At 41.1% G+C, this 24238-nt stretch overlaps 1 pseudogene; it reads left to right on the top strand.

Moving 5' to 3' along the window:
• LOC118616991 overlaps positions 1 to 24023 on the top strand; it is a 34594-nt pseudogene extending 10571 nt beyond the window's left edge.
• The last annotated feature ends 215 nt before the right edge of the window (positions 24024 to 24238 follow it).

Raw genomic sequence — 24238 nt, 5'->3', positions numbered from 1 at the left:
TTGTTGATGGTTTTCTTTGCTGTGCAGAGCTTCTTAGTTTGATGTAGTCCCACCTGCTTATTTTTGCTTTTGTTGTGTTTACTTTTCATGGTGTGATTTAAGATCAGCAGGAAGGCTGCATCCCCAACTCTCCTTACACTTTCTGTAATTTATGCGATCTGAAGAGAAATCAGAGTATCCTTACACTTTCTGATGTGTGTTAGTCCATCATTAATGATGCATTCCTTCAGGTCAAGATTTCTCAATCTCATCATTATTGACGTTTTGGGCTGGATAAATCTTTATTGTAGAGAACTGTCCTGTACATTGTTTAGCAGCATCTTTGTCCCCTACTCACTAGATGCCAGTAGATGTCAATTGTGACAAACAAAACTATCTCCAGACATTGCCAAATAGACTTATCCCTGGTTGAGAATTGCTGCTTTAAGTCCAGACCACCTCCCTTATAAATATGAGCATGCGTACACACACACACACACACACACACACACACACTTCATGCTTCTTTCTCTTCATCTTCCTCTTCTCCCTTCTTCCTCTTCCTTTTCTCAATAAATGCTGTCATACTTTCCTCTTTATCCTCAGCAACAATTCTCAGGAAAAACAAGAGTATTATTCTCTCAGAAAATGTAACACATGAAGTCATTGTTAGCCAATAATGACTTAGGATAACCAACCATCCCATTTTGACAAAGAGTGAAGTCCCCAGGATGTGAAAACCTCAGTTTAAAATGGGAAACCCTGGTCAAACCAGGACAAGTTGGTCACTTCAACTTAGTGGATAACCTTTTTAATCTCTGACCCATACGGTCCATTCTATGTATAAAGTTTTATTCATAGAAGCCTAGACCAAATATCTATTAGTACTAAAAATGCAATTAATTTTTCATTGTTGTGTTTTTAAAATGTATTAAAGTTTATTCTTTTTTTTTTTTTTAAATCCTCACCCAAGGATATTTTTGCATTCATCTTCAGATAGAGTGGGAGGGAGAGAGAGAGAGAAACATTGATGTAAGAGAGACTCATCGATTGGTTGCCACCCACACAACCCCAGCTGGGGCTGGGTACTAACTGCAACCAAGGTACATGCTTTTAACAGGAACTGAACCCGGGTCTCTCTAGTCTGAGGGCTGATGCTCTAACCACCGAGCTAAACTGGCCAGGGCAAAGTTGATTCTTTAACCACCCAACACTTTATTATCTTTTCCCTTTCTTCCTCAATTATGCCCGCACTACTTCAGCTCCTTATTTTCCCTAAACTTCTAAAAAAATTTTATCTCTTTATTTTGAAAATAACCTCCTCCTCCCACCTCTCAGATTCTATCTTTATTTCCACCTTTCAACATAAATTCTAAGAACTGACTTGGCAGTGAACCAGAAGACATGCCCTGGTGGGCGGATGCAGTTTGGGGGAGAGACTAAGCCCTCTGAGTCGCCATTCACTTCTGTGAGGGAAGAAAAATCCCAGATTATTCACCTGTAATATCACATATATATTAGTTTGTGACCTCCTCTCTAATAAGAATAGCTAGAAACGGACGCAGGGAAATGAGAAAATCATAAAGTTGAGTTTTAATGGGATGTAAGGATGGAAAAGAGAACATGTATCCAGATAGGAGTCTGCTTAGAGCAGCTGTGGGGAGGATGTAAGGCTGCCAGTGTTCAGTATTAGTTCTTGAGTACTTAGCAAGGGGCAGAGGTCAAGGGCATTAAAGGGAAATGCAATTTGCTGTTGATAGCACTGGATGAAGCCAATGTTACCTCTCTTGGTTACACCCTTATCTTTAGCTCTTTTCTCCCCAGTACTGAGTCCTTTTAAGCCTTTTAAGTCCTTAAAAGTCACCATTTAGCCAACTCTTGCTTTTCCTTCAAATATTTTGAGTCACTACACTACCCACCACAAAATCTTTTCTTTAGTGAGAGTAACCTAAAACATAGGACATACGTTCTGAAAGGAAAATCTTAAACTATGAGCTCACTGCTGTAATAATAAATGCCCAAGAAATTAAAAGAAGATGAAAACACTTCTCATGTGAGTCATTTAGAAAAAGAGACAGGAGTTCTGAGCTCTTACTCTGTGAACTTAAGTTTATTGCATTTCCTACCAGTAAAATGTTCCCCAAATAACCCTCATGATTCACACATTGAATGCCATGAATTTGGAATCATCTACTTCACTTATAAAAATCACTTCTTTCACTCCAGGCAAAGGATCAGAGCATCTGAAAGACAAGGAAGGAACTGATTGCAAACAAGGGCACAGATATCTATTTATGGGATTCTGAATACTGTAGATTGGTGGAAGTCATTCTCATGCTGCAGGTTCACAGTGACTCAGCTCTTTCGTTTTCATAAATGCCATTGTTAAGGGAGCTTGCCCTGCCTTTCCCAGAGGCAGATGATGCTTTTCCTTTGATTAAATTCAACTCAATAAGTAAGAGTCTGTTAAACTCCTGAGTAGATTGAGTATGTGTTTTATCTTAACATTTATTATAAAATTACTCTAGCCTCTCCACAGCCATAATGTCCCTCTGCAATCCTATACTGAAATGCTCTGGAAAGGTCCCTTCGATAAAGACTAATTTTGGTGACAGAGATCAAGTTCAGGGTCTAGTAGGTTGGGGGTGTAGCAGCACCCCCCCTTCCCTGCATGGTCATGAAAACAGAAACTCAAAGCCACTAGGGATCTGGAGACACTATCAGACAAATGCTGGCTTTGGGTCTTGCTTCTCTCTTAGGTTTCCCACTTAACTTTGATGTTGGCTTTTATGGATACTTTAGTTACCTTGCCGTCTCAAAGAAACATTAAATATATTGTGCTAACATGTTCATAACCCCATAATTGATGATTGGTAAATTATTGTGCTAACTTGTTTATAGCTCCATAATTGATGATTGGGAAAGTCACTGTGTGCCCTCCAGCTGAACCTGTTTTGTAAAGAATTTAATCAATTTAACCTCAGTAAATTGGAATACTCCCTGAGCCAAGAAATTGTTGGGAGCTGGCTACATGTCTGACAGAATCCACGGAGCCTGGAGGTCTTGAGTCAGAGAGTTGACTCGACCTCCCCCACAATCTTAAGGAATTAGGCTTACATTGTGTTTGTGCAGCTCAGGGCTAAGTGTGACCCAATGTACCTTGAAAAACCTGGGTGTGCCTGGGAGTTCCTGGGTGTTTCTGTTATCCATAAGGCAAACTAATTCTTTACAGCATTATTGTAGCCCTGGGCATTATATCTAGAAGATCCTAGTTTCTTATATTATAAACTTTTGCTGTAAGGTATAAAAGGCATGTAATAAAGCATATCGAGGCTGATCTCCGAAGACTGTCACAGGGGTGTTGGGAATCAGATGCTGGCCGGCCAATCACAGGAGTGTTTGGAATCAGACGCCAGCCAGCTAATAAACGGCTCTTATTTGAACTTCAATTCCCTAGTGGTCTTTCTTTGACTCTGTCGTGCCACAATAATATGTTAGCCTTTCTTTCATAAAGCTTAAATTGGTTTTATTGATTCGGACATTTAAGATAGCAAGTGTTTGCCTGGCCAGTGTGGTTCAGTGGTTGAGTGTTGACCCATGCACCAAGAGGTCACTGGGTTGATTCCCAGTCAGGGCACATGCCCAGGTTGTGGGCCAAATCCCCAGTGAGAGGCATGAAGAAGGCAGCTAATCAATGATCTCTCTAGTCGATGTTTCTCTCCCTCTCTCTCTCTCTCTCCCCCTTCCTCTCTCTCCAAGATCAATAAAGAAAAAAAAATGTTTTTTTAAACAAAAAAAAACTATAGCAAGTGTTTGAGTGTTCTATTGTGCCAGGAGATCTACAGTTGCTCTTAGAAAATAAAAGCTTGGTCTGGTCTAAGAATAATTTACCTCTATTTCCTGCAGGTGTCATATTGAAACAACAAACTCTTATCCAAGTAGCTACTCCTTTCCCCTCACTCAGTCTGCTTCTGACTTGTAAACTTATAATGAAAAATAATCTCTAGATTATTGTCAAATAGAAAAATTTAAACATTAACAGACAAATATGAACAGACTCTTTGTCATTTGTATTTTGATACGGTCATTTGTATTTTTATACAATCAGTTGGGGAAATTAAATATTTCAATTTATAGTAATAATAAAAATATAAAATACTTATGAATAAATCTAAAAAATATATGCAAAATATTTATGTAGGAAATTATAAATAGGTATTAGAAGAAATCAGAGAACATTTAAACAATGGAGAAATGTTTATGGATAGGGAGAGTCAATATAAAAATAAGTCCATTCTTCCAAATGTATGTATAGATTTAATAAAAATTCAATTAAAAATCCCAACAAAGTGTGTTATTTTCCCCTATTGTACCTGACTAACTCATTAAAAATTTTCAGAGTTAAACAAAAGGTCAAGAATAGCCAAGACTCTCCTGAAGAAAGAAACGATGTGTCACAGGACACTTGCCCCATCAGTTATCATGCTACATGAGATAGCATAGTACTGAATTGGTGCAGACAGACAAATAGTATCCTGGCACAGACTACAGTGCCCCAAACAGATCCACTGCTGTGTGGATTTATGGCAGAGGAAGAATCAAAGACCAAAGGAGAATGGATGAAATATCATCAGTAAATAGCTCTGTGACATTTGGGTGTCTCTATCACTTACCTATTGCTACTGACAACTTTTCCTGGGTCCTATTTTGTGCATAAAATAACAACCATTCATTGATTTCACAATTCTTCCATCAACAATTTGGGCTGGGATCAATTGGGTGCTTTCTCAACTGGCTCATTTAGCTCACTCACATGTCTCTGAGTAGCTAAAAAAAAAAAAAAAATCAGTTAGGTTGATCTGCTTCTCTGTTGGTTGGCTGTTGGCTGGAGTGACAAGCCTGACCGGGCCACAAACCTCTCATCATGCAGCAGTTAGTCCATGGATGTTCACGTATGGTTTGACTGACACAATCACAGAAAGCAAAAGTGGTCTAGGCCTGGAATTGGTACATCACTTCTGCTACACACCAATGGTGAAATAAGTCACAAGACCAGTCTAAATTCAGTGGTGGAGAAACAGACATCTCTCCATGGAAGAAACTACAAAACATTATAGTCAATTTTGCAATCTGGTACAGCCTATCCTATGGACAAAATAATTACCATTCCTTCCATATGTCAGACCCCCCAAATCTCATCTAATTATGACAGTGTGGGATCTTGTGATCTAAATCAGATCAGTTGAGTCTTCTCAGATAGGCTCTTCTTGTTCTAGAGACCTATGAACTGAAAAACACTAATGATCTTCGTCCAACATACTAATAATATGCAATGATGAGGCACGGTCAGGATCAGTACAGTGAACATTGCCGTCAGAAAGGGGAAGAACATGAAACACACAATAGCCACTGGTCTATAACAGTTCCAATAACATTTAGATATCTGTTGCCAGGTCTCCTCATCTCAGGGCAGGAACTATTTCTTGATTAGGTCTAATTTCATGTCCCTGCTCCAAGGCCTTAGCTCTGCCTTCTGAGCTCTTGGTTCAATCTTCTGAGGTTGTTCCTCAGAAGACCCAATTTCGAGCTAAGTATCTTTCTCGGATTGCTTCAGAGGGTTTCAGAGGCTGTTTTGTAATTTGAGCAATCTCTGTTTCTTCAGTCCAAGTATGCGGTGATTTAACAACTCTCTTAAAACTCCTGGTTTCCTTATGAGTCTGACTTGAGTCTTCTTGGTTTGAGAAAAACCACACCTACAATTCTTGTAAGAAAACATTTTGTGTGCCTGCCTGGGTGTTGTGGGATAACATCCTTAAAATTCTTGCCCCCCCCCCCCCCCTTCTGTAGTTGAGAAGATCTACCAGATATCATCTTAAGTCTTTCAAATTCCTTAATAAAATACAATTTTAATAGTCACACCTTGATATGATCTCTGGCCTCAGGCTTTTGGGAGGATTTTTACTGGCTACAGGATTAGGGGTGAAAAGCAGTTTTTGTTTTCAAATACGTTTTTGAGTCACTCTCCGCCTCCTTCCACCGTCTGCAGTGCGGAGCCAGCACGGAGCAGCCTAGCGCAGGCCAGACGGAGCGTCCGACAGCGCGTCCCGACAGCATGCCCCAGGATTTGCCAGAGGCTCTGAAGGATGCCACCAAGGAGCTGCACACCCAGGCAGAGAATGCCGAGTTCACGAGGAACTTTCAGAAGGGCCAGGTGACTTGGGAAGGCTTTAAGCTGGCGATAGCCTCCCTGTTGCACGTCTGTAAGGCCCCGGAGGAGGAGATTGAGCGATACAGGGAGAAGCCAGCCTACACCCCTCTCTACCGCCAGGAAGAGCTGCACCGCGCGCCTGCCCTGGAGCAGGACCTGACCTTCTGGTTCGGGCCGCTGGCAGCACATCATCCCCTCCACGCAGGCCACCCGGCACTATATGCAGCGACTCCAAGAGGTGGGCGCAGGAAGCCCGAGCTGCTGGTGGCCCATGCCTACATCGCTGCCCTAGACCTGCCCAGCTCCAGAGAGGGCCTGGCCTTCTTCACCTTCCCCAACACCGCCAGTGCCACCAAGTTCCAGCAGCTGTGCCGCTCTGCGTGAACTTCCCGGAGATGACCCCCGAGGTCAGGCAGAAGGTCATGGAAGAGGCCAGACTGCGTTCCTACTCAACACTGAGCTGCTTGAGGAGCTGCAGGAGCTGCTGTCCCGGAAAGCTGAAGACCAGAGCCGTCACAGACACCGGGGCTCCGCCGGCGGGCTGGCATCAGGGCTCAAGACTTGACTCCGTGGAGGTTCCCAGTGGGAAGCCCCAGCCCAGTGTCCTCTCCCAGGCACCGATCATCCGATGGGGTCTCACACTCAGCTTCCTGGAGCGAGGTCACCGTTGGCTCTCTGCCATCTTAAAGCACGAGGGAAAATCTCTTGGCTGGCTTCCTTTCCTTGGGCATGGGGAGCTGTCAGCTCCTCCCTGTCCCTGCCACGTCCCTCTTGTTGTAACCCAGGAGAACCAACCTCACTCGGACACAAAGTAATTTTGAATATTAGGAGCTTTATTACCTGTGCAGGGACTGCAGCCAACCTACTCAGAGGAGAACTGCAGCCCCGAGCTCAGGGGGAGGGTTGCTTATACAGGACAGGGGTTACTCAAGAGTTTAGCAGAGCAAGCAAGCTACGTGTACAGAAGCGGATATTAGCAGTTAGCAGCTGCATCAGTTGTTTATTTTATATTTCTTAACATTTACTAGACCCCAGCCTTGAATGTCTTATTGCCCCGTCTGGCATCTCCTGATTAGTTAAGCTCATGGTCAATACGCTTATGGTCATGGCTGATGCATACCTTCCTCTTCAAGAATTTTCTTGCAAAAACAACTCAGTTTTAAGGATAGGACAAGTTCCTTCTTCTAGGGGATGGAGAATCACTGGGTTATAACACCTCTCTCTGGCAAGGAAAGAGTCTTCGGCATCTTCCCAACTAAAAGCACATCCAGCCAATGCCTGAACTTCCAGAGTGGACGAGGGGTCCAGCTGGGCCCTCAGAACACCCCCTCCCCTGTTCCTGCAGCAGAGTGCAGAGGGTGTGGCCAGAAGTAGCAACCATCCTGAACCTGCAAGCGCCCTGGGTTCATGGTCTCCTTATTGACCTGCAGTGACGCTTTCCTGTGGACCATGGTGATTTTCATACAGATGTGCAAGCTGTTGTGTCTTGTGTTTGTCTTGTTTTTGTTGGAGCTATTTTTTGTTCCCAGCTAAGCCTCACTGTGGTATTTTGTTGTGTTCTGTTCTGTTTTATATAGCAGGGTCGGGGTGGGTTTATTTGGGGTGGTGGTGGCTGGGAGGTGTTTAATAGCACTGTGGTCTTGATCTCTAACTTTGTGTGAAATAATAAACTGCATTGACTGATTAAATAAATAAATAAATAACTCTGTCCTTATTGATTTTTTAGAGAGAGAGGAAGGAAGAGAGAGAGAGAGAAACATTGATGTGAGAGAGCTGCCTCCTGCACATCCCCTACTGGGGGCTGAACCCACAACCCAGGTATGTGCCCTGACCAGGAACTGAGGCAGGACCTCTCCATGGGACCATGCTCAATCCTGAGCCACACAGCCAGGCTCTAAATTCCTTCTTTACCTCTTTTCTTTCTTCCTAGTCAGCTAAATGAAACCAATTAATGCTTTCAACATTTTGTCAGGAAATCATCTTGCAAGGTCCGTAAATTCATTAGAAATATATATAATTTTGGGCTTCCAAGTTACTGCAGGCAACCATTTCGCCAATTGTTTTTAACTACATGATACATGTTTCCACTTCTCTGGCCTGCTATAGAAATGTCCTTACTTTTTTCCCTAGCCACCACTAATAGTTGCTCACCCTCTAGTTGTGCTACTGGTTGTTTAATGTTCTCGCAGTCTCTGCCCCCTTTAGAGACCCAAGGCCATGTGTTTTAGGTTTTTGTTACAACAGCACCCTACTTGTAGGTACTAATTTCTACATCAGTTAGTTTTTGTCATGTAACCAATCACTCGGAAACGTAGTTGCTTTAAACAACAATCATTTATTGGACAGCTCTTGATCCTGAGGGTTGGCATTCTGATTGCACCCAGCTGCACTGCTTTTCTGTTGGTCTCAGGTGGTCTTACTTATGCTTTCCTGGTCAGCGGGCAGTGCATGGCCCAGGTCACTAGCTGGCAGTTAGGTGGCTTCCATGTGAGTTCTGGCCACATAGCATCACCCAGCAGGCTAACTCAGGCACACCTACATGGCAGTGGCTGCCGGGTTCCAAAGAGCATCAAGGGAGCAAGTCCTAATGTAAAACCACATTTTAAGTCTGTTTGTGTAATTATTTCTACTATCCCTTTTCCACATGGTCAAGTCCAGATTCAAGGAATAGAAGAATAGACTTTACCTCTTCCTGGGAGTAACTGCAAAGTTGAATTGTAAAGGACACAGATACAATTTGTAGATATTTTTGCAATCTATTGTAAAATAAAATATATAAAATAAAATACTAATATTTATTTTGTATACTAACCACACATCATAATGATAATGCACATAAATTGATAATTCAATAATCTTTTAAAAATTAATTTGCTTATTTTTTGGGTAATCCTCATCTGAGGATATTTTTCCATTAATTTTTAGATAGAGTGGGAAGGAGGGAGAGAGAGAGAGAGAGAGAGAGAGAGAGAGAGAAAGAAACACCAACGTGAGAGAGATACATCAATTGGTTGCCTCCCAAACAACCCTGAACAGGTTGGGGATTGAACTTGCAACCCAGGTATGTGCCCTTGACCAGGAATCAAACCTGTGGCTCTTCAGTCCACAGGCTGATGCTCTAACTGCTAAGCCAAACCGGCCAGGGCCAATAATCTTCTTTTTTTAATCCTCGCCTGAGGATATGTTTTTATTGCTTTTTAGGGAGAGTGGAAGGGAGAGAAAGAAACAAAAAACATTGATGTGAGTAACATTGATTGGTCGCCTCCCACACATGCCCTGTCTGGGTTTAAACCCACAATTTAGGGATGTGCCCTGACAGGGAATTGAACTTGCAACATTTTGGTGTATGGGATGATGCTCCAACCACCTGAGCCACCTGACCAGGGCTCAATAATATTCTTGATCATTTGTAAAGTGACAAGAGAGCTTGTACTAGGAATAGGAATGTCCACTGCAGTTTTCTTATTGTTTATTTGTACAGGCGTTATTAGCATTTTCACTTAGTTGCCAGAATATGTTTTTTTACTCACCACTTCTATCTTGGTTAGTCACAAAACTCAAACTAAAAGGGAATTTATGAATTCCCTTCTCCCTTCCAGAGGCCTGTATCAGGTAGGCCAAAGAACCACAGAGCTGAATCTAAAATTACCTCGGTCTGCCCAGGCAGACGGAGGAGGACTTTCTGGTTCACTGACCCTAAAGCAGCCCTGTTAACTAGGCCAGAAGGCAAAGCAGGGTGGCTGGGGGCTCTGTGGGTGTCCCCTGTTCTCCAAGGGCCCGATTCCCCATCCGCCAGATTGTCAGCACCCCTCAGCGTCTAGCCTCTCAAGGAAAGCGCCAGCATCATTTCCGATCTGGCTCGGCTGTGTGAGGTCCAGAGGGAACCTGCTCGGGTCCCCTTTCTCCCGGAGCCGCTCGCAGCCTGGGCAGGAACGGCGCGGAGTGGGGTGAGCGCCAAGAGCTGAGGGCTCGACTTGGAAAGAAGATGGTATCTGGGAAAGCCCTTGAAGGGGGTAAGAAATAACATAGCCGGGGCCCACAGTGCCTGAAACTGAACAGGGAGTTTTTGTAATCGAGAGCCCCAGTCCCCGGAGGGGAGCAGGAGGAGGGCGTGCCCTCGGAGAAGGTAAACGATGGCGAAACCATCCTCCGCAGCAGGAGGCTCTGGCTCAGGCCCGGCTAGCCCTGTTGGCTGGCCAGAAACACTCTGTGCTGTTCTCTAGCCTGCTGTAGAATTTATTCTGCCACAGCAGAATTGACAATTATTACAGCTCTGTCCACGTTTTTCTTCCTTTGCCTTGTATATACATTTCTTTCTTTCTTCTTTCCCTGCTTTTTTCTGGTTATAGACAAGAAAGAGTTCATCCACCCGGCATTAGCAGAGCAAAACGCTAGACACGAGAATTGCAGTGCAGAAAGATTAGGTATTTCATTCTGAATGGCACCATCCAGGAGAACGGAAGCGAATGCTCAAAAGCCCAAACTCCCCGACCCAGGGTTTGGGGCGGGGTTTTAAGGGTATAGGGGAACAGGTATGTGCAAGGGCTAGTGGGGCAAATTTCAACTGGAGGACCTTGGAGCTGGGTCATGTATGGTGAGGGGCGTCAGCACGGGACCTTTCCAGGCAGTGGACCCTTTATTTTTGAAAGGGTTCTGGTGTTTAAGTTCTGGTTCTGTCCCTGTCCTTTGTTTCTGTGTTTGTGTGGGCTCAAAACTTTTGTTCCAGTCATAGTGGGCATCCAAGTTCTCTCCTCTGTGCATGCTTTGGCTGCATGACTTGAGGTTTTGGTCTGTTGTTTCAAAAAAACAACTCCGTATCTTGTTAATCAGGATAGGACTGTTTTGAGCTGGTTCTCTCTTATTTTTTTTCCCTTTTTTATTCATGTATTGTAGTTAACTGCTGACATCTATAGATAGTGTATGGCCTTCCTAATGTCTTCAGAGCAAAAAGACTGGTTGTCACTTGTTTGAGAATATGGACCAGCCTACTGTAGAAAGTACTATGTATATAGTTCCTGTTGGCTAATGGACTACTGTTGGTGCTATGAGAAACTGAACGTATTTTAATCTTACTAAGAAATGTTGAAGACTGTGACTAATTGTATCTGCTAGATATACAGTCAAGGGCAACTGTAGGAAGTACTGATAAAGAATTATGAAGAACAAAGTGTCAGAGTAATGGAACCACCCACACCAAGAGTTAGGATCAAGAATTATGAAAAGTAGCATGGCAGAGTAAGCTCAATGAAGCTACTGTTGCAAATTGAAAAACTGCTGAAGTTTTGCTAAAAAGGAAGATCACAAACTATAGCTTCAATTCCAAATAAATAGAGCTGAATGTCCATTATAGCTTCGCAGTCATGATACCTGCATGAATTCAGGTTTTTGTTTTATTTTGGTTGGTTGGTTTTGCTCAATAGTAAATTTAGCTCATTTACATTTATAAATTGGCCCATTCATTTGGTTTTCAACTCCCCCAACACACACACACACACACACACACACACACACACAAATGTTTAATAAATGTCATGCTACTTTGCAGCATTGTTCGAAGGTTTAGACTCTGGTTCTGAACTGTCCTAATGCTGTGTCCCTTTAATACAGTCCCTCATGTTGTGGTGATCCTGAACCATAAAATTATTTTTGTTGCTACTTTATAACTGTAATTTTGCTACTGTTATGTCTTAGGTGACCCCTGTGAAAGGGTCGTTCGACCCCCAGGTTGAGAACCGGTGGTTTAGCGGTGCCTGTGTAAAGCCTCCGGCATGTAATGCTTACTACTTAGTAGAAAGTTCATAAATGAAAGGAATGGTGCTTGTTCCAACTTAAGTAAATTATGATGCTGGGGTTTTTTGTTTGTTTGTTTGTTTTGCATGGAATATTATGTCACAATTTTAAATATAATTTCCAAAGACCATTATTATGGAACAAATGCTTATGGTAAAATATTAAATATAAAGGCAGGTTACAAAAAATGCCTATGCAGTATGATATCAACAATGCAGACAAGACCTTTGTAAGAAAGAAACATTTGGAAGGACATCAACCAACATGCAAGAGGGAGTGTGTTGGCTGCAACCCTGTACCCCCTCTTCTTGGTTGGCAGAGTTTGGCTCCTATGACATAGGCTGGGAATATCAGGTGCTGCTTTGGAAAACACCTTGCAGCTGGGGCACCGATAGGAGATTCATTTCTGGCCAGTGGAAAATAAGTCTGGGAAAGGGTTTTATCTCTAATAAATGACACAGGGGCAGAAACATCCATTCTGGGGGGCCCAGTATTGTCATATTTATATGCGGTGCCTGGAACAGGGGAGCCATCTGCCAGCAGGCAGATATGAGCCATTGTACTCCGGCAACTGATGAAATTATTGAACAAACATGCAAACATTTCCTCCAGACTTCAGGGGTCAAGTAATAAACCTTTATTTTTTTAAGCCACTTCTATTAGTGTATTCTGCTACCCAACGCTGAATGTACACTAAATTATTTTAAAAAGAAAGCCATTTTAAATTATAATTACATTTTTCTTCAGTTTTCCACTTTTGAAGATTTTCATGTCTTTAAATTGGGAAGGGTATCTTAAATCGTAAGCTATTGAATTTTTTTTTTGCTTTTAAATCCTCACCTGAAGACATGTTTTTTATTGATTATTTTCGAGAGAGCTGCCTCCTATACTCGCCTATACCTGATCGAACTCGCACTCCTGTGTACGGGAGGATGTTTCAGATGCTTCAACCAACTGAGCCACATGGTCCAGGGCAAACTATTGAACCTTAACATAATAAATCATTGGTGTAATATTATTTTTAAATTTTTTAAAATTAATTTTAGAGAGAGAGAAAGGGAGAAAGAGTGAGAGATAGAGACATCAATGAGAGAGCACATTGATTGGCCGCCTCCTGCATGGCCCCCACAGGGGGTTTGGCCCACAACCTGGGCATATGCCCTGACTGGGAATCAAACTGGGACCTCTTGGTGCATGGGTTGATGCTCAAACAGTGAGTCACACCAGCTGGGATGGTGTGATCTCACTCTAACTAAAGGATGGTTTTCAAGAGCTACTGGATAATTGTTTTCCTGTCTTACCGGACACCCTGCCACTGACACTCCTGAAAATACTTTAACCTTGTGTCACCACAATGAGTGCTACTATGGGAATCAGTAAAGTGCATGCAACTAGCTTCTGATTATCTCAATTTTGACTAAACTGTTGGCTGTGGCATATCTTACACAAAAATGTTGCAGCATAATAAAAACAAATAGCATTCACTAACCTGGCATTTATGGAAGGCTGTTCTGTTTTCTTTTGCTCAGTGTAATCACCCATCATTAATATGTCTCCTGTCACTCAATGGTGCCAAGTAAAACTCAACAATTATGATTAACATGGAATTTTTTGAGCAGAGTATTAGAAACCTTACAATACCATTAATTTTAAAGTTTCTTTAATTTTAATTCTTATTACAAGAGTTCCCTGCCTTGTTTTTCATAAGCTATGCAGTCCTAAAATCTTTGCAAATATGTTTAGAGCTCCTAATAGTTCGTTTCATATTACACAAAAATATATAGGAGATACAATTGCAAACTTCTATAAGTACTAATATCTTTGGCCTACCTTGGAAGAAGCTAAAAACTTAAGGGTTCCTGTAGATAAGTAATGTGTTGAAACACAGGTGGGAAGAGTTTGCATTTTTTGGAGTATGTTACCAAGAGCTGAATCACAGACTGCGGGTTAATCCAGAGATAGATTTGTAGCTGGGAAAAGGAAGGAGAGATAATCATGAGTCTGAATTGACTTGTCCTAGCATTGAACACATAGCAAATATGTAACAACCACTGTCTTGGGAATGATGTAATTGGTAACTTTTGTGCCCTTTTTATATGGCCCCACCCAGTATTAGTGTTTTAGTGCTTTAGTCTAGATGGGAATTTCCATTAAATGAGTAATATAGTCAGTGACTAATCTGAAGAAATCAACAGCAACTAGACATTGAAAATATTGGCTGAACTCATTTGAAGAGTCAATCTAAGGGGCAATTTATATCTGTAGGTGAGAACCCAACACCTACTAAAGCTAAAGTCAACTAGTTTTTAGCTATGTTTGGGTGTCCATGGTACATGGGGTTAACTTTTTATATTACTGTAATACAATACTGTAATGTAATAAAATATAGCAGTGTTTGTTTTTGTTTTTTCTTTTCTTTTCCAGTAACATGGAGTAGTTTGTTATAGATCACACCTTCCCTCGAGAATTAGAAGTGCTGGACAATACATAAAACCGTCAGTTTGAAGATGTTAGGGAACTCTGGAGCCATCAAAGGCTTTGAGGGGTCAAGATTCTTGGGAGAAGGCGCATTGGATAAGTTTAGGAATCTCCTCAAATTTAAGATCTCTTAGATCCTCACACTTACCATGGACATGAGCTCTCCTCCATTTCCTCAGTAAGCTTAGCAGGCTGCATGAGCCTCCCCCAAGGTAAGTGCTAGTCTCCAGCCTAGATGTAACTGGGCCTGATGTAGTAAGAGCCCCTGCAGCTGTGGCCCCAGGCCCTACCCAAACCATCAGGGATCTGATTTCTATCAGTTCTGAGTTAGATGAAGCAACATGCTGCAGGATATGGGATGTTAACCTAGTGGGTCTGCAGAGGTTAGTTAAAAAATTTGGAAATGCATAGACATTCATGTCTTGTAAGGTACATTTTGACCAATAAAATTTAAGTCAGGAGCGAGCTTTTGCATACATTCCTCTCCTTTTCTCCTTCCAATAAACTATTTCAAGACAGGATGTTTCTATACAGTGAGCAGTGTCTCTCATGAAGCAGTAGTCATCTGCAGTAACACACTAGCTTGTATTTGCTTCTTCTTTTATGTCCCTCCTTTTTCTTTACTTTTGATATCTCAGGTAAATAATTAGCATTTAACCTTTACCTTAGAATTTCTTTTCTGAGAAACTTAGGCTAAAACAGAAAGTCCAGAGAAGTGAGCCCAATCTGGCTCTATTTTCTCCCTTTGTCTATTTTTAAGGAGAAGCCAAGAGACTGAGAAACTAAGTAGAGTTTCCAGCAGTCTTACAGTGCTGGTGGGCAAACCTGGGATTTCAGGCCTATCGAGAAGGAGAACTTGGCAAACAATCCAGATTTAACTTGTAACTCTGACATCAAGTCAACTAAATCTTTGATTGAATTAAAATTAATGTTCCCCTTTTCTAATTGTTGAACAAAAATAATTCTCTCCGGAAGATAACATTGTCTAGAGTCTTAAAATATCTCTACAATTTATCTATATATTGTGTAGCTGCCAATCAAAAATCACTAGGCATACCAGAAGATGAGATCATTTCTTATGAGATCACAGATGATACTGAAAACAGATTATACAAATATCCTCACTGGAGATCCAGATATTGAAATTATTATACACAGACTTTAAAATAGCATATTAATTTGTACCAGGAATCAAATGAAAAAAAAAAAAAAAAAAAGGAGAATCACATAAGCTTGGAAAATTCTTCAAATGGAGATTCTAGAACTAAAAAAATATAATAACCAAAATTAAAAAGTTAATAGAAGCATATTTTAAAAAAGGAAACATAAGAGATACATGGGAAATGGTAAAATATTTAATATATATGTAACTGAAATACTACAAAAAGAGAGAGAGAGAGAGCAAATAGAGACAAAATTTGAAGGTCAAGTGATTGAATTTTATAAAATATCAGGCCATAAATTCAGAAACCATAAACTCCATACATATTAAATATAGAGAACACAACATACAGGTGTAGTATAGTAAATTGTTAAAAAACAAACAAAGTCAAAGAGAAAATATTAATACAAGCTAGAGGGAAAGATGGACAATTGTTTTGGGTCTGTCTCAGCCTGTCAATAGTGATGTAGTGGCCAGGAATGCCTGAAACTCGCCTGGGCCAGTCCTACACAGACAGTGCCCTTCCTGGAGTCAATGATGTGGCCAAATCAACCCTTGTTCTTATGACCGCAAGACACAGAGCAGCAGCAACCATCAGGAAACTTGGAAAAGACAAGGTTTGTTACTCACAGGTCCCGGAGGGTACAGGCATGTCTATGGCCACACAGCAAAGTCACCAGTAGAGAGAGAAAACCTGGACCTGGAGTTTTGCCTTTCTTAGGGTTGAAGTTCGGGTGCTTAGGGCTATCTGGGTTCACTCTATATTGGTGAATTTAAACTTGAGAACTGAAATTAAAGTGTGGGAAAGGAAAAGCAGAGTTCCTCAAAAGGTCAGTGATCAGGTCAATCAGGGCTTCCCAAAAGGGGAACTTAATGGGTGGGGAGGCCTAGATCTTTAACTAGTTGTGTGTCTGGCAATGTGTTTATTCCAAATGGATGTCTTTGAAGTGGATGCTTCAGCAATCAAAACCTTAATGTCAGGCACTCACATTACAATCAAAAAAGCTAATTTTTTGACACAAACTACAATGATCTTCAAAATAGCCACAGGAACACTGATGCTCAATTTCTCAACAAAAGCAAGTAAGCCACAAACATCAAAATGGCATCTCACGTCAGAACTAGAAAAAATAAACTGTCCTAGAATTCTACACTCATGGAAAATACCTTTCCAAAGTGAAAGTGAAACAAAGGAAATTAAAAGAAACTAACTGTGGTTATGCTAAAGAATAAAATGAGCCTATATCAAAGACCTTGTACCTGGTAGTATGTATTCAGTTTCTTCTTCACCTTAACCTGATGAAAAAGATACTCAATATCTCTAGTTTAAAAATGAAAAGACCAAGCCTTTTGGGATAAGCAATTTGTTCAAGGTCTCACTGTGCTGACATGTTCATAATCCCATAATTGATGTTTGGTAAATTATTGTGCTGACTTGTTTATAGCTCCATAATTGATGATTGGGAAAGTCACTGTGTGCCCTCTAGCTGAACTTGTTTTGTAAAGAATTTAATCAACAGGACAGAGATCAAAATAACCTCAGGAAATTGGAATTCCCCTGAACCAAGAAATTGTTGGCAGCCGGCTACGTGTCTGACAGAGTCCACAAAGCCTGGAGGTCTTGAGTCAGAGACTCGACCTTCCCCACAGTCTCAAGGAATTAGGCTTGCATTGTGTTTGTGCAGCTTGGGGCTAAGTGTGACACAATGTACCTTGAAATACCTGGGTGTGCCTGGGTGTTCCTGGATGTGCCTGGGTGGGCGTGGGTGTTCCTGTTATCCACAAGGCAAACTAATTCTATACAGCATTGTTGTAGCCCTGGACATTATATCAAGAAGATCCTATTTTCTTATATCATTAAACTTTTGCTGTAAGGTATAAAAGGCATGTAATAAAGCAAATCAAGGCTGATCTTTGAAGATTCTGTCATAGGGGTGTTTGGAATCAGATGCCAGCTGGCTAATAAATGGCTCTTCTTTGGACTTCAATTCTCTAGTGGTCTTTCTGACTCTGTCATGCCACAACATCGCAGCTTGTTTTTCTGTCTCCAACGCTTTTGTTTACTGCACAATATTTTGTCGCTATAAGAAACACCCAAACCTGTAGAGAATTTTTATGAGTTTGGTTGAGCCAAGCTGACAACATATGCTGGGGAACAAGGTCTCAGACGGTCTGGAGAAGGGCACTTTTGCAGCTTATTTTATATATCAGAATCAAAGGAGAACCTGTAAGGGGGTTACATGAAATCCACTGGTAATAGATTGGGGAGGTGGGAGAAGGCAAAGTGGGGACATCTCTGGGATTGGATTAAAAGTAAAACAAATAGACACATGCTTCTTTTACGTTGGTGGGTATGGGTTAGTTAAGAGTTAACAGCTAACATGATAGCAATAATAGTGAGTGGTTCTGTGGTCACTTAAAGTCAAATGTAGCTTTTTTCATTTCTATTTCTCTACACCAAATCAATTCCCTTCCAGGGATTGTGTCTTGAGGGGTCAGGAAAAAGAAAATTACCCTGATTTTTCAAAGGTATTGTTATCTTAGATGCAAAAAGACAATAGACAGACTCAGTTAAGATAAAGATTGACCTTTGTCAAGGAAGATACCAGCTTAGGACATCACTACCCATCATGAACTGCTTTTAATTAAGAGGTTTTAACTTCAGACCATCCTGTGTAGTTACTTTAGGTCTCTGAGTTTGTAAGTCCACCATGCAGGCCTCCCCTGAGTTTGTCAGGGTTAGCACGTGGCCCCTTTTTTGTTCACAATTTATACCATCCCTGTAGTTTGCTTCAGAGTTCACAAATGTTCTTGTAAAACAGTATCTCATTTGAATAATCTAGAGTTGAATCTAATCATGTAAACACAAAAAAAGATAATTCTTTTTATATAAATCTGTCTTTGATTTTCAAATAATCCCTTGAGAATGAAACCTCTCAGGTAACAGAGAAGATAATAGAACTTCTTAATAATGAGCCTGGGAATATGTGCCTAGAGCCCAACAAGTTGAATGTAGCTAAAACAAGGAAGTAACCAACCTGATTCACTTAAAGTCAAATGTAGCTTTTTTCATTTCTATTTCTCTACACCAAATCAATCTGTTCTCCCCACAGTCTATCGAGGTTGGAAGAACATCCAATTTTTATCTGGCAGAAAATTTAACTGTATTCAGCGAGTGGGTGGGTGGGACCCCTTTTTTGATATCAGGATTCTGTAAGAAATCCTCGGGCTTATTGGAAATTTGAAATGGACATCTGAGCTTGACTTTCTTGACACTGTTGAAATGCTCATTGTCCAAGTGGAGCAGTATGTTCCGTCACAGCCAAGACCTTCAGGGCCACATGTCCATGCAGGTGTCCCCTGGTGAGAGCTGGACTCTCTCACCACCCCCCTCCCTGAGGCCAGGCCACTCCACTCTCTTTCAACTTTGACCTTTTCTGATAGCTCAGCTCCTAGACTCCATTCTAGGGATCTTGAAAAGAAAAACCTTAACTTTTTTTTTTTATTTATTTATATAATTTAAAAAATATTAGTTTTCGCCCTGGCCGGTTTGGTTCAGTGGTTAGAGCGTCGGCCTGTGGTCCAGAGAGTCCCGGGTTCAGTTCCTGCTAAAGGCCCGAACCTCAGCTGCAGTTTGTCCCCGGCCCTGGTTGGTCGTGCGGGTGGCAGCCACTCAATGTGTCCCTTTCACGTCCATGTTTCTCTCTCTCCCTCCCACTCTATCTGAACAAAACATGGAAAAATGTCCTTGGGTGAGGATTAAAAAAAAAATATTAGTTTTCAATTACAGTCAATATTATTTTGTATTACCTTTAGGTATACAGCATAGTAGTTAGACAATCATAAACTTTACAAAGTGTTCCCCCCAGTATTTCCAGTACCCACCTAGCTCCATACACTAGTTATGACAATATTATTGACTTTATTCCCTATGCTGCACTTCATATCCTCTTGACCATTTTTGTAAGTACCAACTTGTACTTCTCAATCCCTTTACCTATTTTCATCCAATCCTCTTATCCCCTTCCCACTCGGACACCCATAAGTCTGTTTTTATATCTGAGTCTGTTTCTGTTTTGTTTGTTTATTTTGTTCTTTAGACTCCACATATAAGTGAAAACATATGGTACTTTTCTTTCTCTGACTAGCATATTTCACTTAGCATAATAGGTCCACCATACACACTACTGCAAACAGTAAGATTTCATTCTTTTTTATGGCCAAATAATATTTCATTATATAGATGTACCAAAGCTTTTCTATGTATTTGTCTATTGATGGGAACTTGAGTTGCTTCCATATCTTGGCTATTGTAAATAACACTTCAATGAACATATGAATGCATATATTCTTTCAAATTAGTGTTTGGGGATTTTTTAGATATATCCCAGAAGAGGAATCTCTAGGTCATAAGGCAGTTCCATTTTTAATTATTTTAAAAACAGAATATGATTATATTTAATACACAACTTTGGTACAACCAAAAAATAAAACACCACGGTAAAATAATTTAAAAATATGAGAAACGGTTAACATCTTTAGACATAAACAAACTTTTAGAAACCAATAACAGAAGCACTATAATCCAAAGGAACTGGAAAAAAGAAAATGAAATAATACAGATGACGACTAAGGCTTAAGAATACATGATGATCACCCAGCCAGTGTGGCTCAGTGGTTGAGCATCCACCCATGCACCAAGAGGTTGCTGGTCCGATTCCCAGTCAGGGCACATGCCCAGGTTGTGGGTCTGATCCCCAGTGCGGGGCATGCAGAAAGTGGCCAATTGATGTTCTCACTCATCAATGTTTCTCTCTCTCTCCCTCTCCCTTCTTCTCTCTCTAAAATCAATAAAGAAAAAATATTTAAAAATCAACAACAACAAAAACTTTGCCAACCCTCTTAAGATCAGGAAAAACACGGCGGTGCTGTGCCGGACGGCGCTGTGACTGCCCAGAAGCATTTCTTGAGCATACTCCTGCGGAGGCGCAGCACAGAGAACGGCTCCGGGAGCTAGAGGCCCCAAGCCAGGGAGTCTGGAGCGCCTCCAGGTGGCCTGGGAGCCTGGAGCCACGGGCAGAGCTGGGGGCGTGGGAAATGCCGGCTAGGAGCCAGAGTCCACGCAGCAGTTAGATCTTGAACTCGCGTCTAGGTGCCTGGGAGCAACAACAGACACAACTGTACTAGAGGTGGATGCAGTTCCCTCAGGACTCCAGGAGAGAGACTCCACATCCAAAGAGGAACAGGGTGAGAAAGGAATGAACTTGGCTTAGTGTATTCGCTTCTTCTTTGCACCACCCAGATAGTCATCAAGTGTGCAATTAGAAATTGTGATAAAATTATTGAAAGAAGACATAATGAAAATTATAATTATAGCTCTTGTTTGTTAGAATTTTCCTTAGCTGTGTCTCCCTTCCCCTTTTTGTACCATTTTCCCCTTGTTTGGGATAGTGTAACCTGTACTGAGAAATTCTGAGATTGAATAGCTTCGATTAAAAAAAATAAATAAAAGAACAGAAAAAAATGTTTCTTAGCCCACTTCTAAAAAACAGGCACCCCCTCCCCCATCACCCAAACACACACACACACACACACACACACACACACACACACACACAGTTACAGGAATGCTGTCAGAAGAAGCTGAGGGATTTATAACCCAAGTACTTAGGGCAGCACCTTGGAAACATCTCACACACGTTCGGGACCCAGTTTAAGCAGGTACACATGGGTATTGCTATGGAAACTTTCCGTCAAATGGGTTGGTGGTGCTCCTGCCAAGGCAGAAGTTTAACTTTATCCTGTAGTCATAGGATGGTGTGGCTGAGTATTTCCCAAGGAACAAGATCATCCTTCCAAAAGCTCTGGTTGGGGAAAAGCAGAGCCATGTGCTGGGAGGGGGATGGTACTCCAGCAGGCAGGTCGTTAGCACTGGGGGAAGATGAGCAGTGGAGGTGAGCGCACGTGGAACCTCCAAGACTGTGCAGTCGAAGGAGGAGGTGGTGGGGCTCCTCTGTTCTGGAATGACACATGGCCTGAGTGATAGTGCAAGAAAGGTCCTAGAAAATGGAGGTGGGGGGACTGAACTAATTCGTTAGGAGTCACTCGTGCCCTTAATTGGTTTTCTTGGGGTTGGTATCGCTACTGTATGTTTGGATCAATGCTAATGTAATAGGATCAGAAATTATAGAAATTAGACCAGTGAGTGAACCTCACCAACATTTCAACTATTGTGCTAAGTGCTTTATATTCATCATATCAGTTATCACCCTGAAAGTAAGTGCTATTAGCCCCACTTTACAGATAACTGGAAGAAGTAAGCCTTAGGGTAGTTAATAGCAGAGCTGGGATTCAAATCCAAGTCTAAACCCAAAGGCTTTGTGTTTACCATTATTCCTCATTTATGCTTAAGAGCAAAGCCAATGCTATTCTCTTCTTACCAACGCATAATGTACTAGAGACGATGACCCTGGAATTGACATTAGAAATGATAGATTTAAAATTTTGAGGACCAGTTGGTAGAGAATGCAAACCTTATATGGAACTGGGAAATAAGGAGATAATTTACTCCCAGGAATGGATTTGGATTTTTTAAAAATCCTGTCGAACTGCCCTGGCCGGATTGGCTCAGCAGTTTAGAGTCCTTCCTGGTCAAGGGCATGTACCGTTGTTGCAGGTTCAATCCCTAGCCCTGGTTGGGATCATGTGGGAGGCAGCCAGCCGGTGTGTGTGTGTGTGTGTGTGTGTGTGTGTGTGTGCCTCCCTCCCTCCCTCTATCTAAAAATCAATGAAAAAAATGTCCTTGGGTGAAGATTTAAAAAGTCTTCTTGGACTGCCTGGATATCCATTTGGATATTAGGCAGAAATTATGCTCATTATGTGGGTGTAGTAGCAACAATTTTTCAATGGTTCTTAAATTAATTAACATGTGACTCTTCTTTTTTTGTTCCAGGCAATTAGATCTACTGATGTCTTGCCTGATCTTTAAAAAAAAGGAAAATTTTAGTAATTATAAACATAAGTACTCTATAAATGTATTTAAGACTACTGAATCGTACACTTTAAACAAATGTCTTCTACAAATTATATTTCACTAAACTGTTAAAAATAAAAGTATACTTTTATATTGAAGTTATATCTTCACATAGCTTCTTCAGTTACATATATATATATATATATATATATATATATATCGACTTTATGTAGTTACAATTACTTTATGCTTGTTTGTATTAAGATGGTTTTGAACTTACTTTTCTCCAGTAGGATATTTGTGTTGTTTATGGTTGCACAGATTCTTTCTTATCACTTGTAATTGCTCAATCAGCCATTGTGTAGCTATTGCACAACTGGATTATCTCCAGGGTTCTGCTCTTACAAATGCCACTGTTTCACAAAGGTGTGCACATACAGCTTGTATTCGTGAAGATGCATTCCCAGTAGTGGGATTACTAAATCAGAAGCTATAACTCTTTTTGTGTTCCTATTATAGGTTGCTTAAAATAGTGCATCAATTTTAATGCCACTGACAACTTGGAGTTCACACATATCTTGCTGGTTTTCCCCTTTGTGTGTAGTCCAGTTCCCTCTTTCTTTGTTTTTTAAACTTTTTTTTCTTTATTGATTTTTAGAGAGAGGGAAAGGGAGAGGGAGAGAGAGATAGAAACATTGATGAGAGAAAACATCGATTAGCTGCCTCCTGCATGCCCCTACTGAGGATCAGACCCACAACTTGGGCATGTGCCCCAACTGGGAATTGAACCAGAGACCTCTTGGTGCATGGGTCGATGCTCAACCACTGGGCCACATCGGCCGGACACTTCTTTGTTATAAAGATGTTTATAGCATCTCCAAGGAACTAAGACAATAGTGAAGATTTTAAAAATATGAACATCCCATTTCCTAAATTATATTGAATGTTGATAGAAATGCCCATCAATGTTTGTTATTTGGCTGTTACCTTCATTCTATATATTTAAATAAGAGTTAGTTTTTTTGTTTGTTTTTTAAGAAGAAAAGAAGGAAATTAATGTGACTTTTGCATTAGGCACTGAGGAGTTTAAATTAAGACTCCAGAGTAAATTGTGGCAGTGAAGGCTAAACAATGTCGTGTTCTTATTTTGAAATTTTCAAAAGTACACAGTAGGGGCTTAATAGGAATTAAAATTGCAGTTCTCAGCAAATTCCCATGGTTCCAGCTGTGGTATGAAGGCTGGTTCTATATACAGATGCTTATCTGCCCTCCAGGTGCACACTGATAGGGAAACGTCCTAATAGCATTTATCAACCAACCACAATTTATCATTTAGAAGTTATTGAATTCTTTTGTATTCATTATGTTTCTTAGAGGAACAGCAGATTACAAGTGATTATACAGATGAAGCTGAAACTTCAGAAGTCAGGTGATTCTCCTAAAGTCACACAGTGAGCAGCAGAACTGGGACCGATCCCCAGGCTTCCAGTGCAAATCTCAGACTCTCGTCATCACACAAGCTTTTTCCAGACCATCGTCCCAGGAAACGCTGCTCCGGGGAATACATGCCGGTTGCTCTACCCCTTTACAAGAGCCACATTGGAAGATTAAACATGCCTAGGCATACAGACACCTGCTCAGTCCAGTT

Source organism: Molossus molossus, unplaced genomic scaffold (assembly GCF_014108415.1).
Source record: "Molossus molossus isolate mMolMol1 unplaced genomic scaffold, mMolMol1.p scaffold_m16_p_5, whole genome shotgun sequence".
In the NCBI taxonomy this organism is placed as follows: Eukaryota; Metazoa; Chordata; class Mammalia; order Chiroptera; family Molossidae; genus Molossus; species Molossus molossus.
The sequence above is the reverse complement of the archived record's forward strand: the minus strand, read 5'-3'. Positions and strand labels throughout refer to the sequence as shown.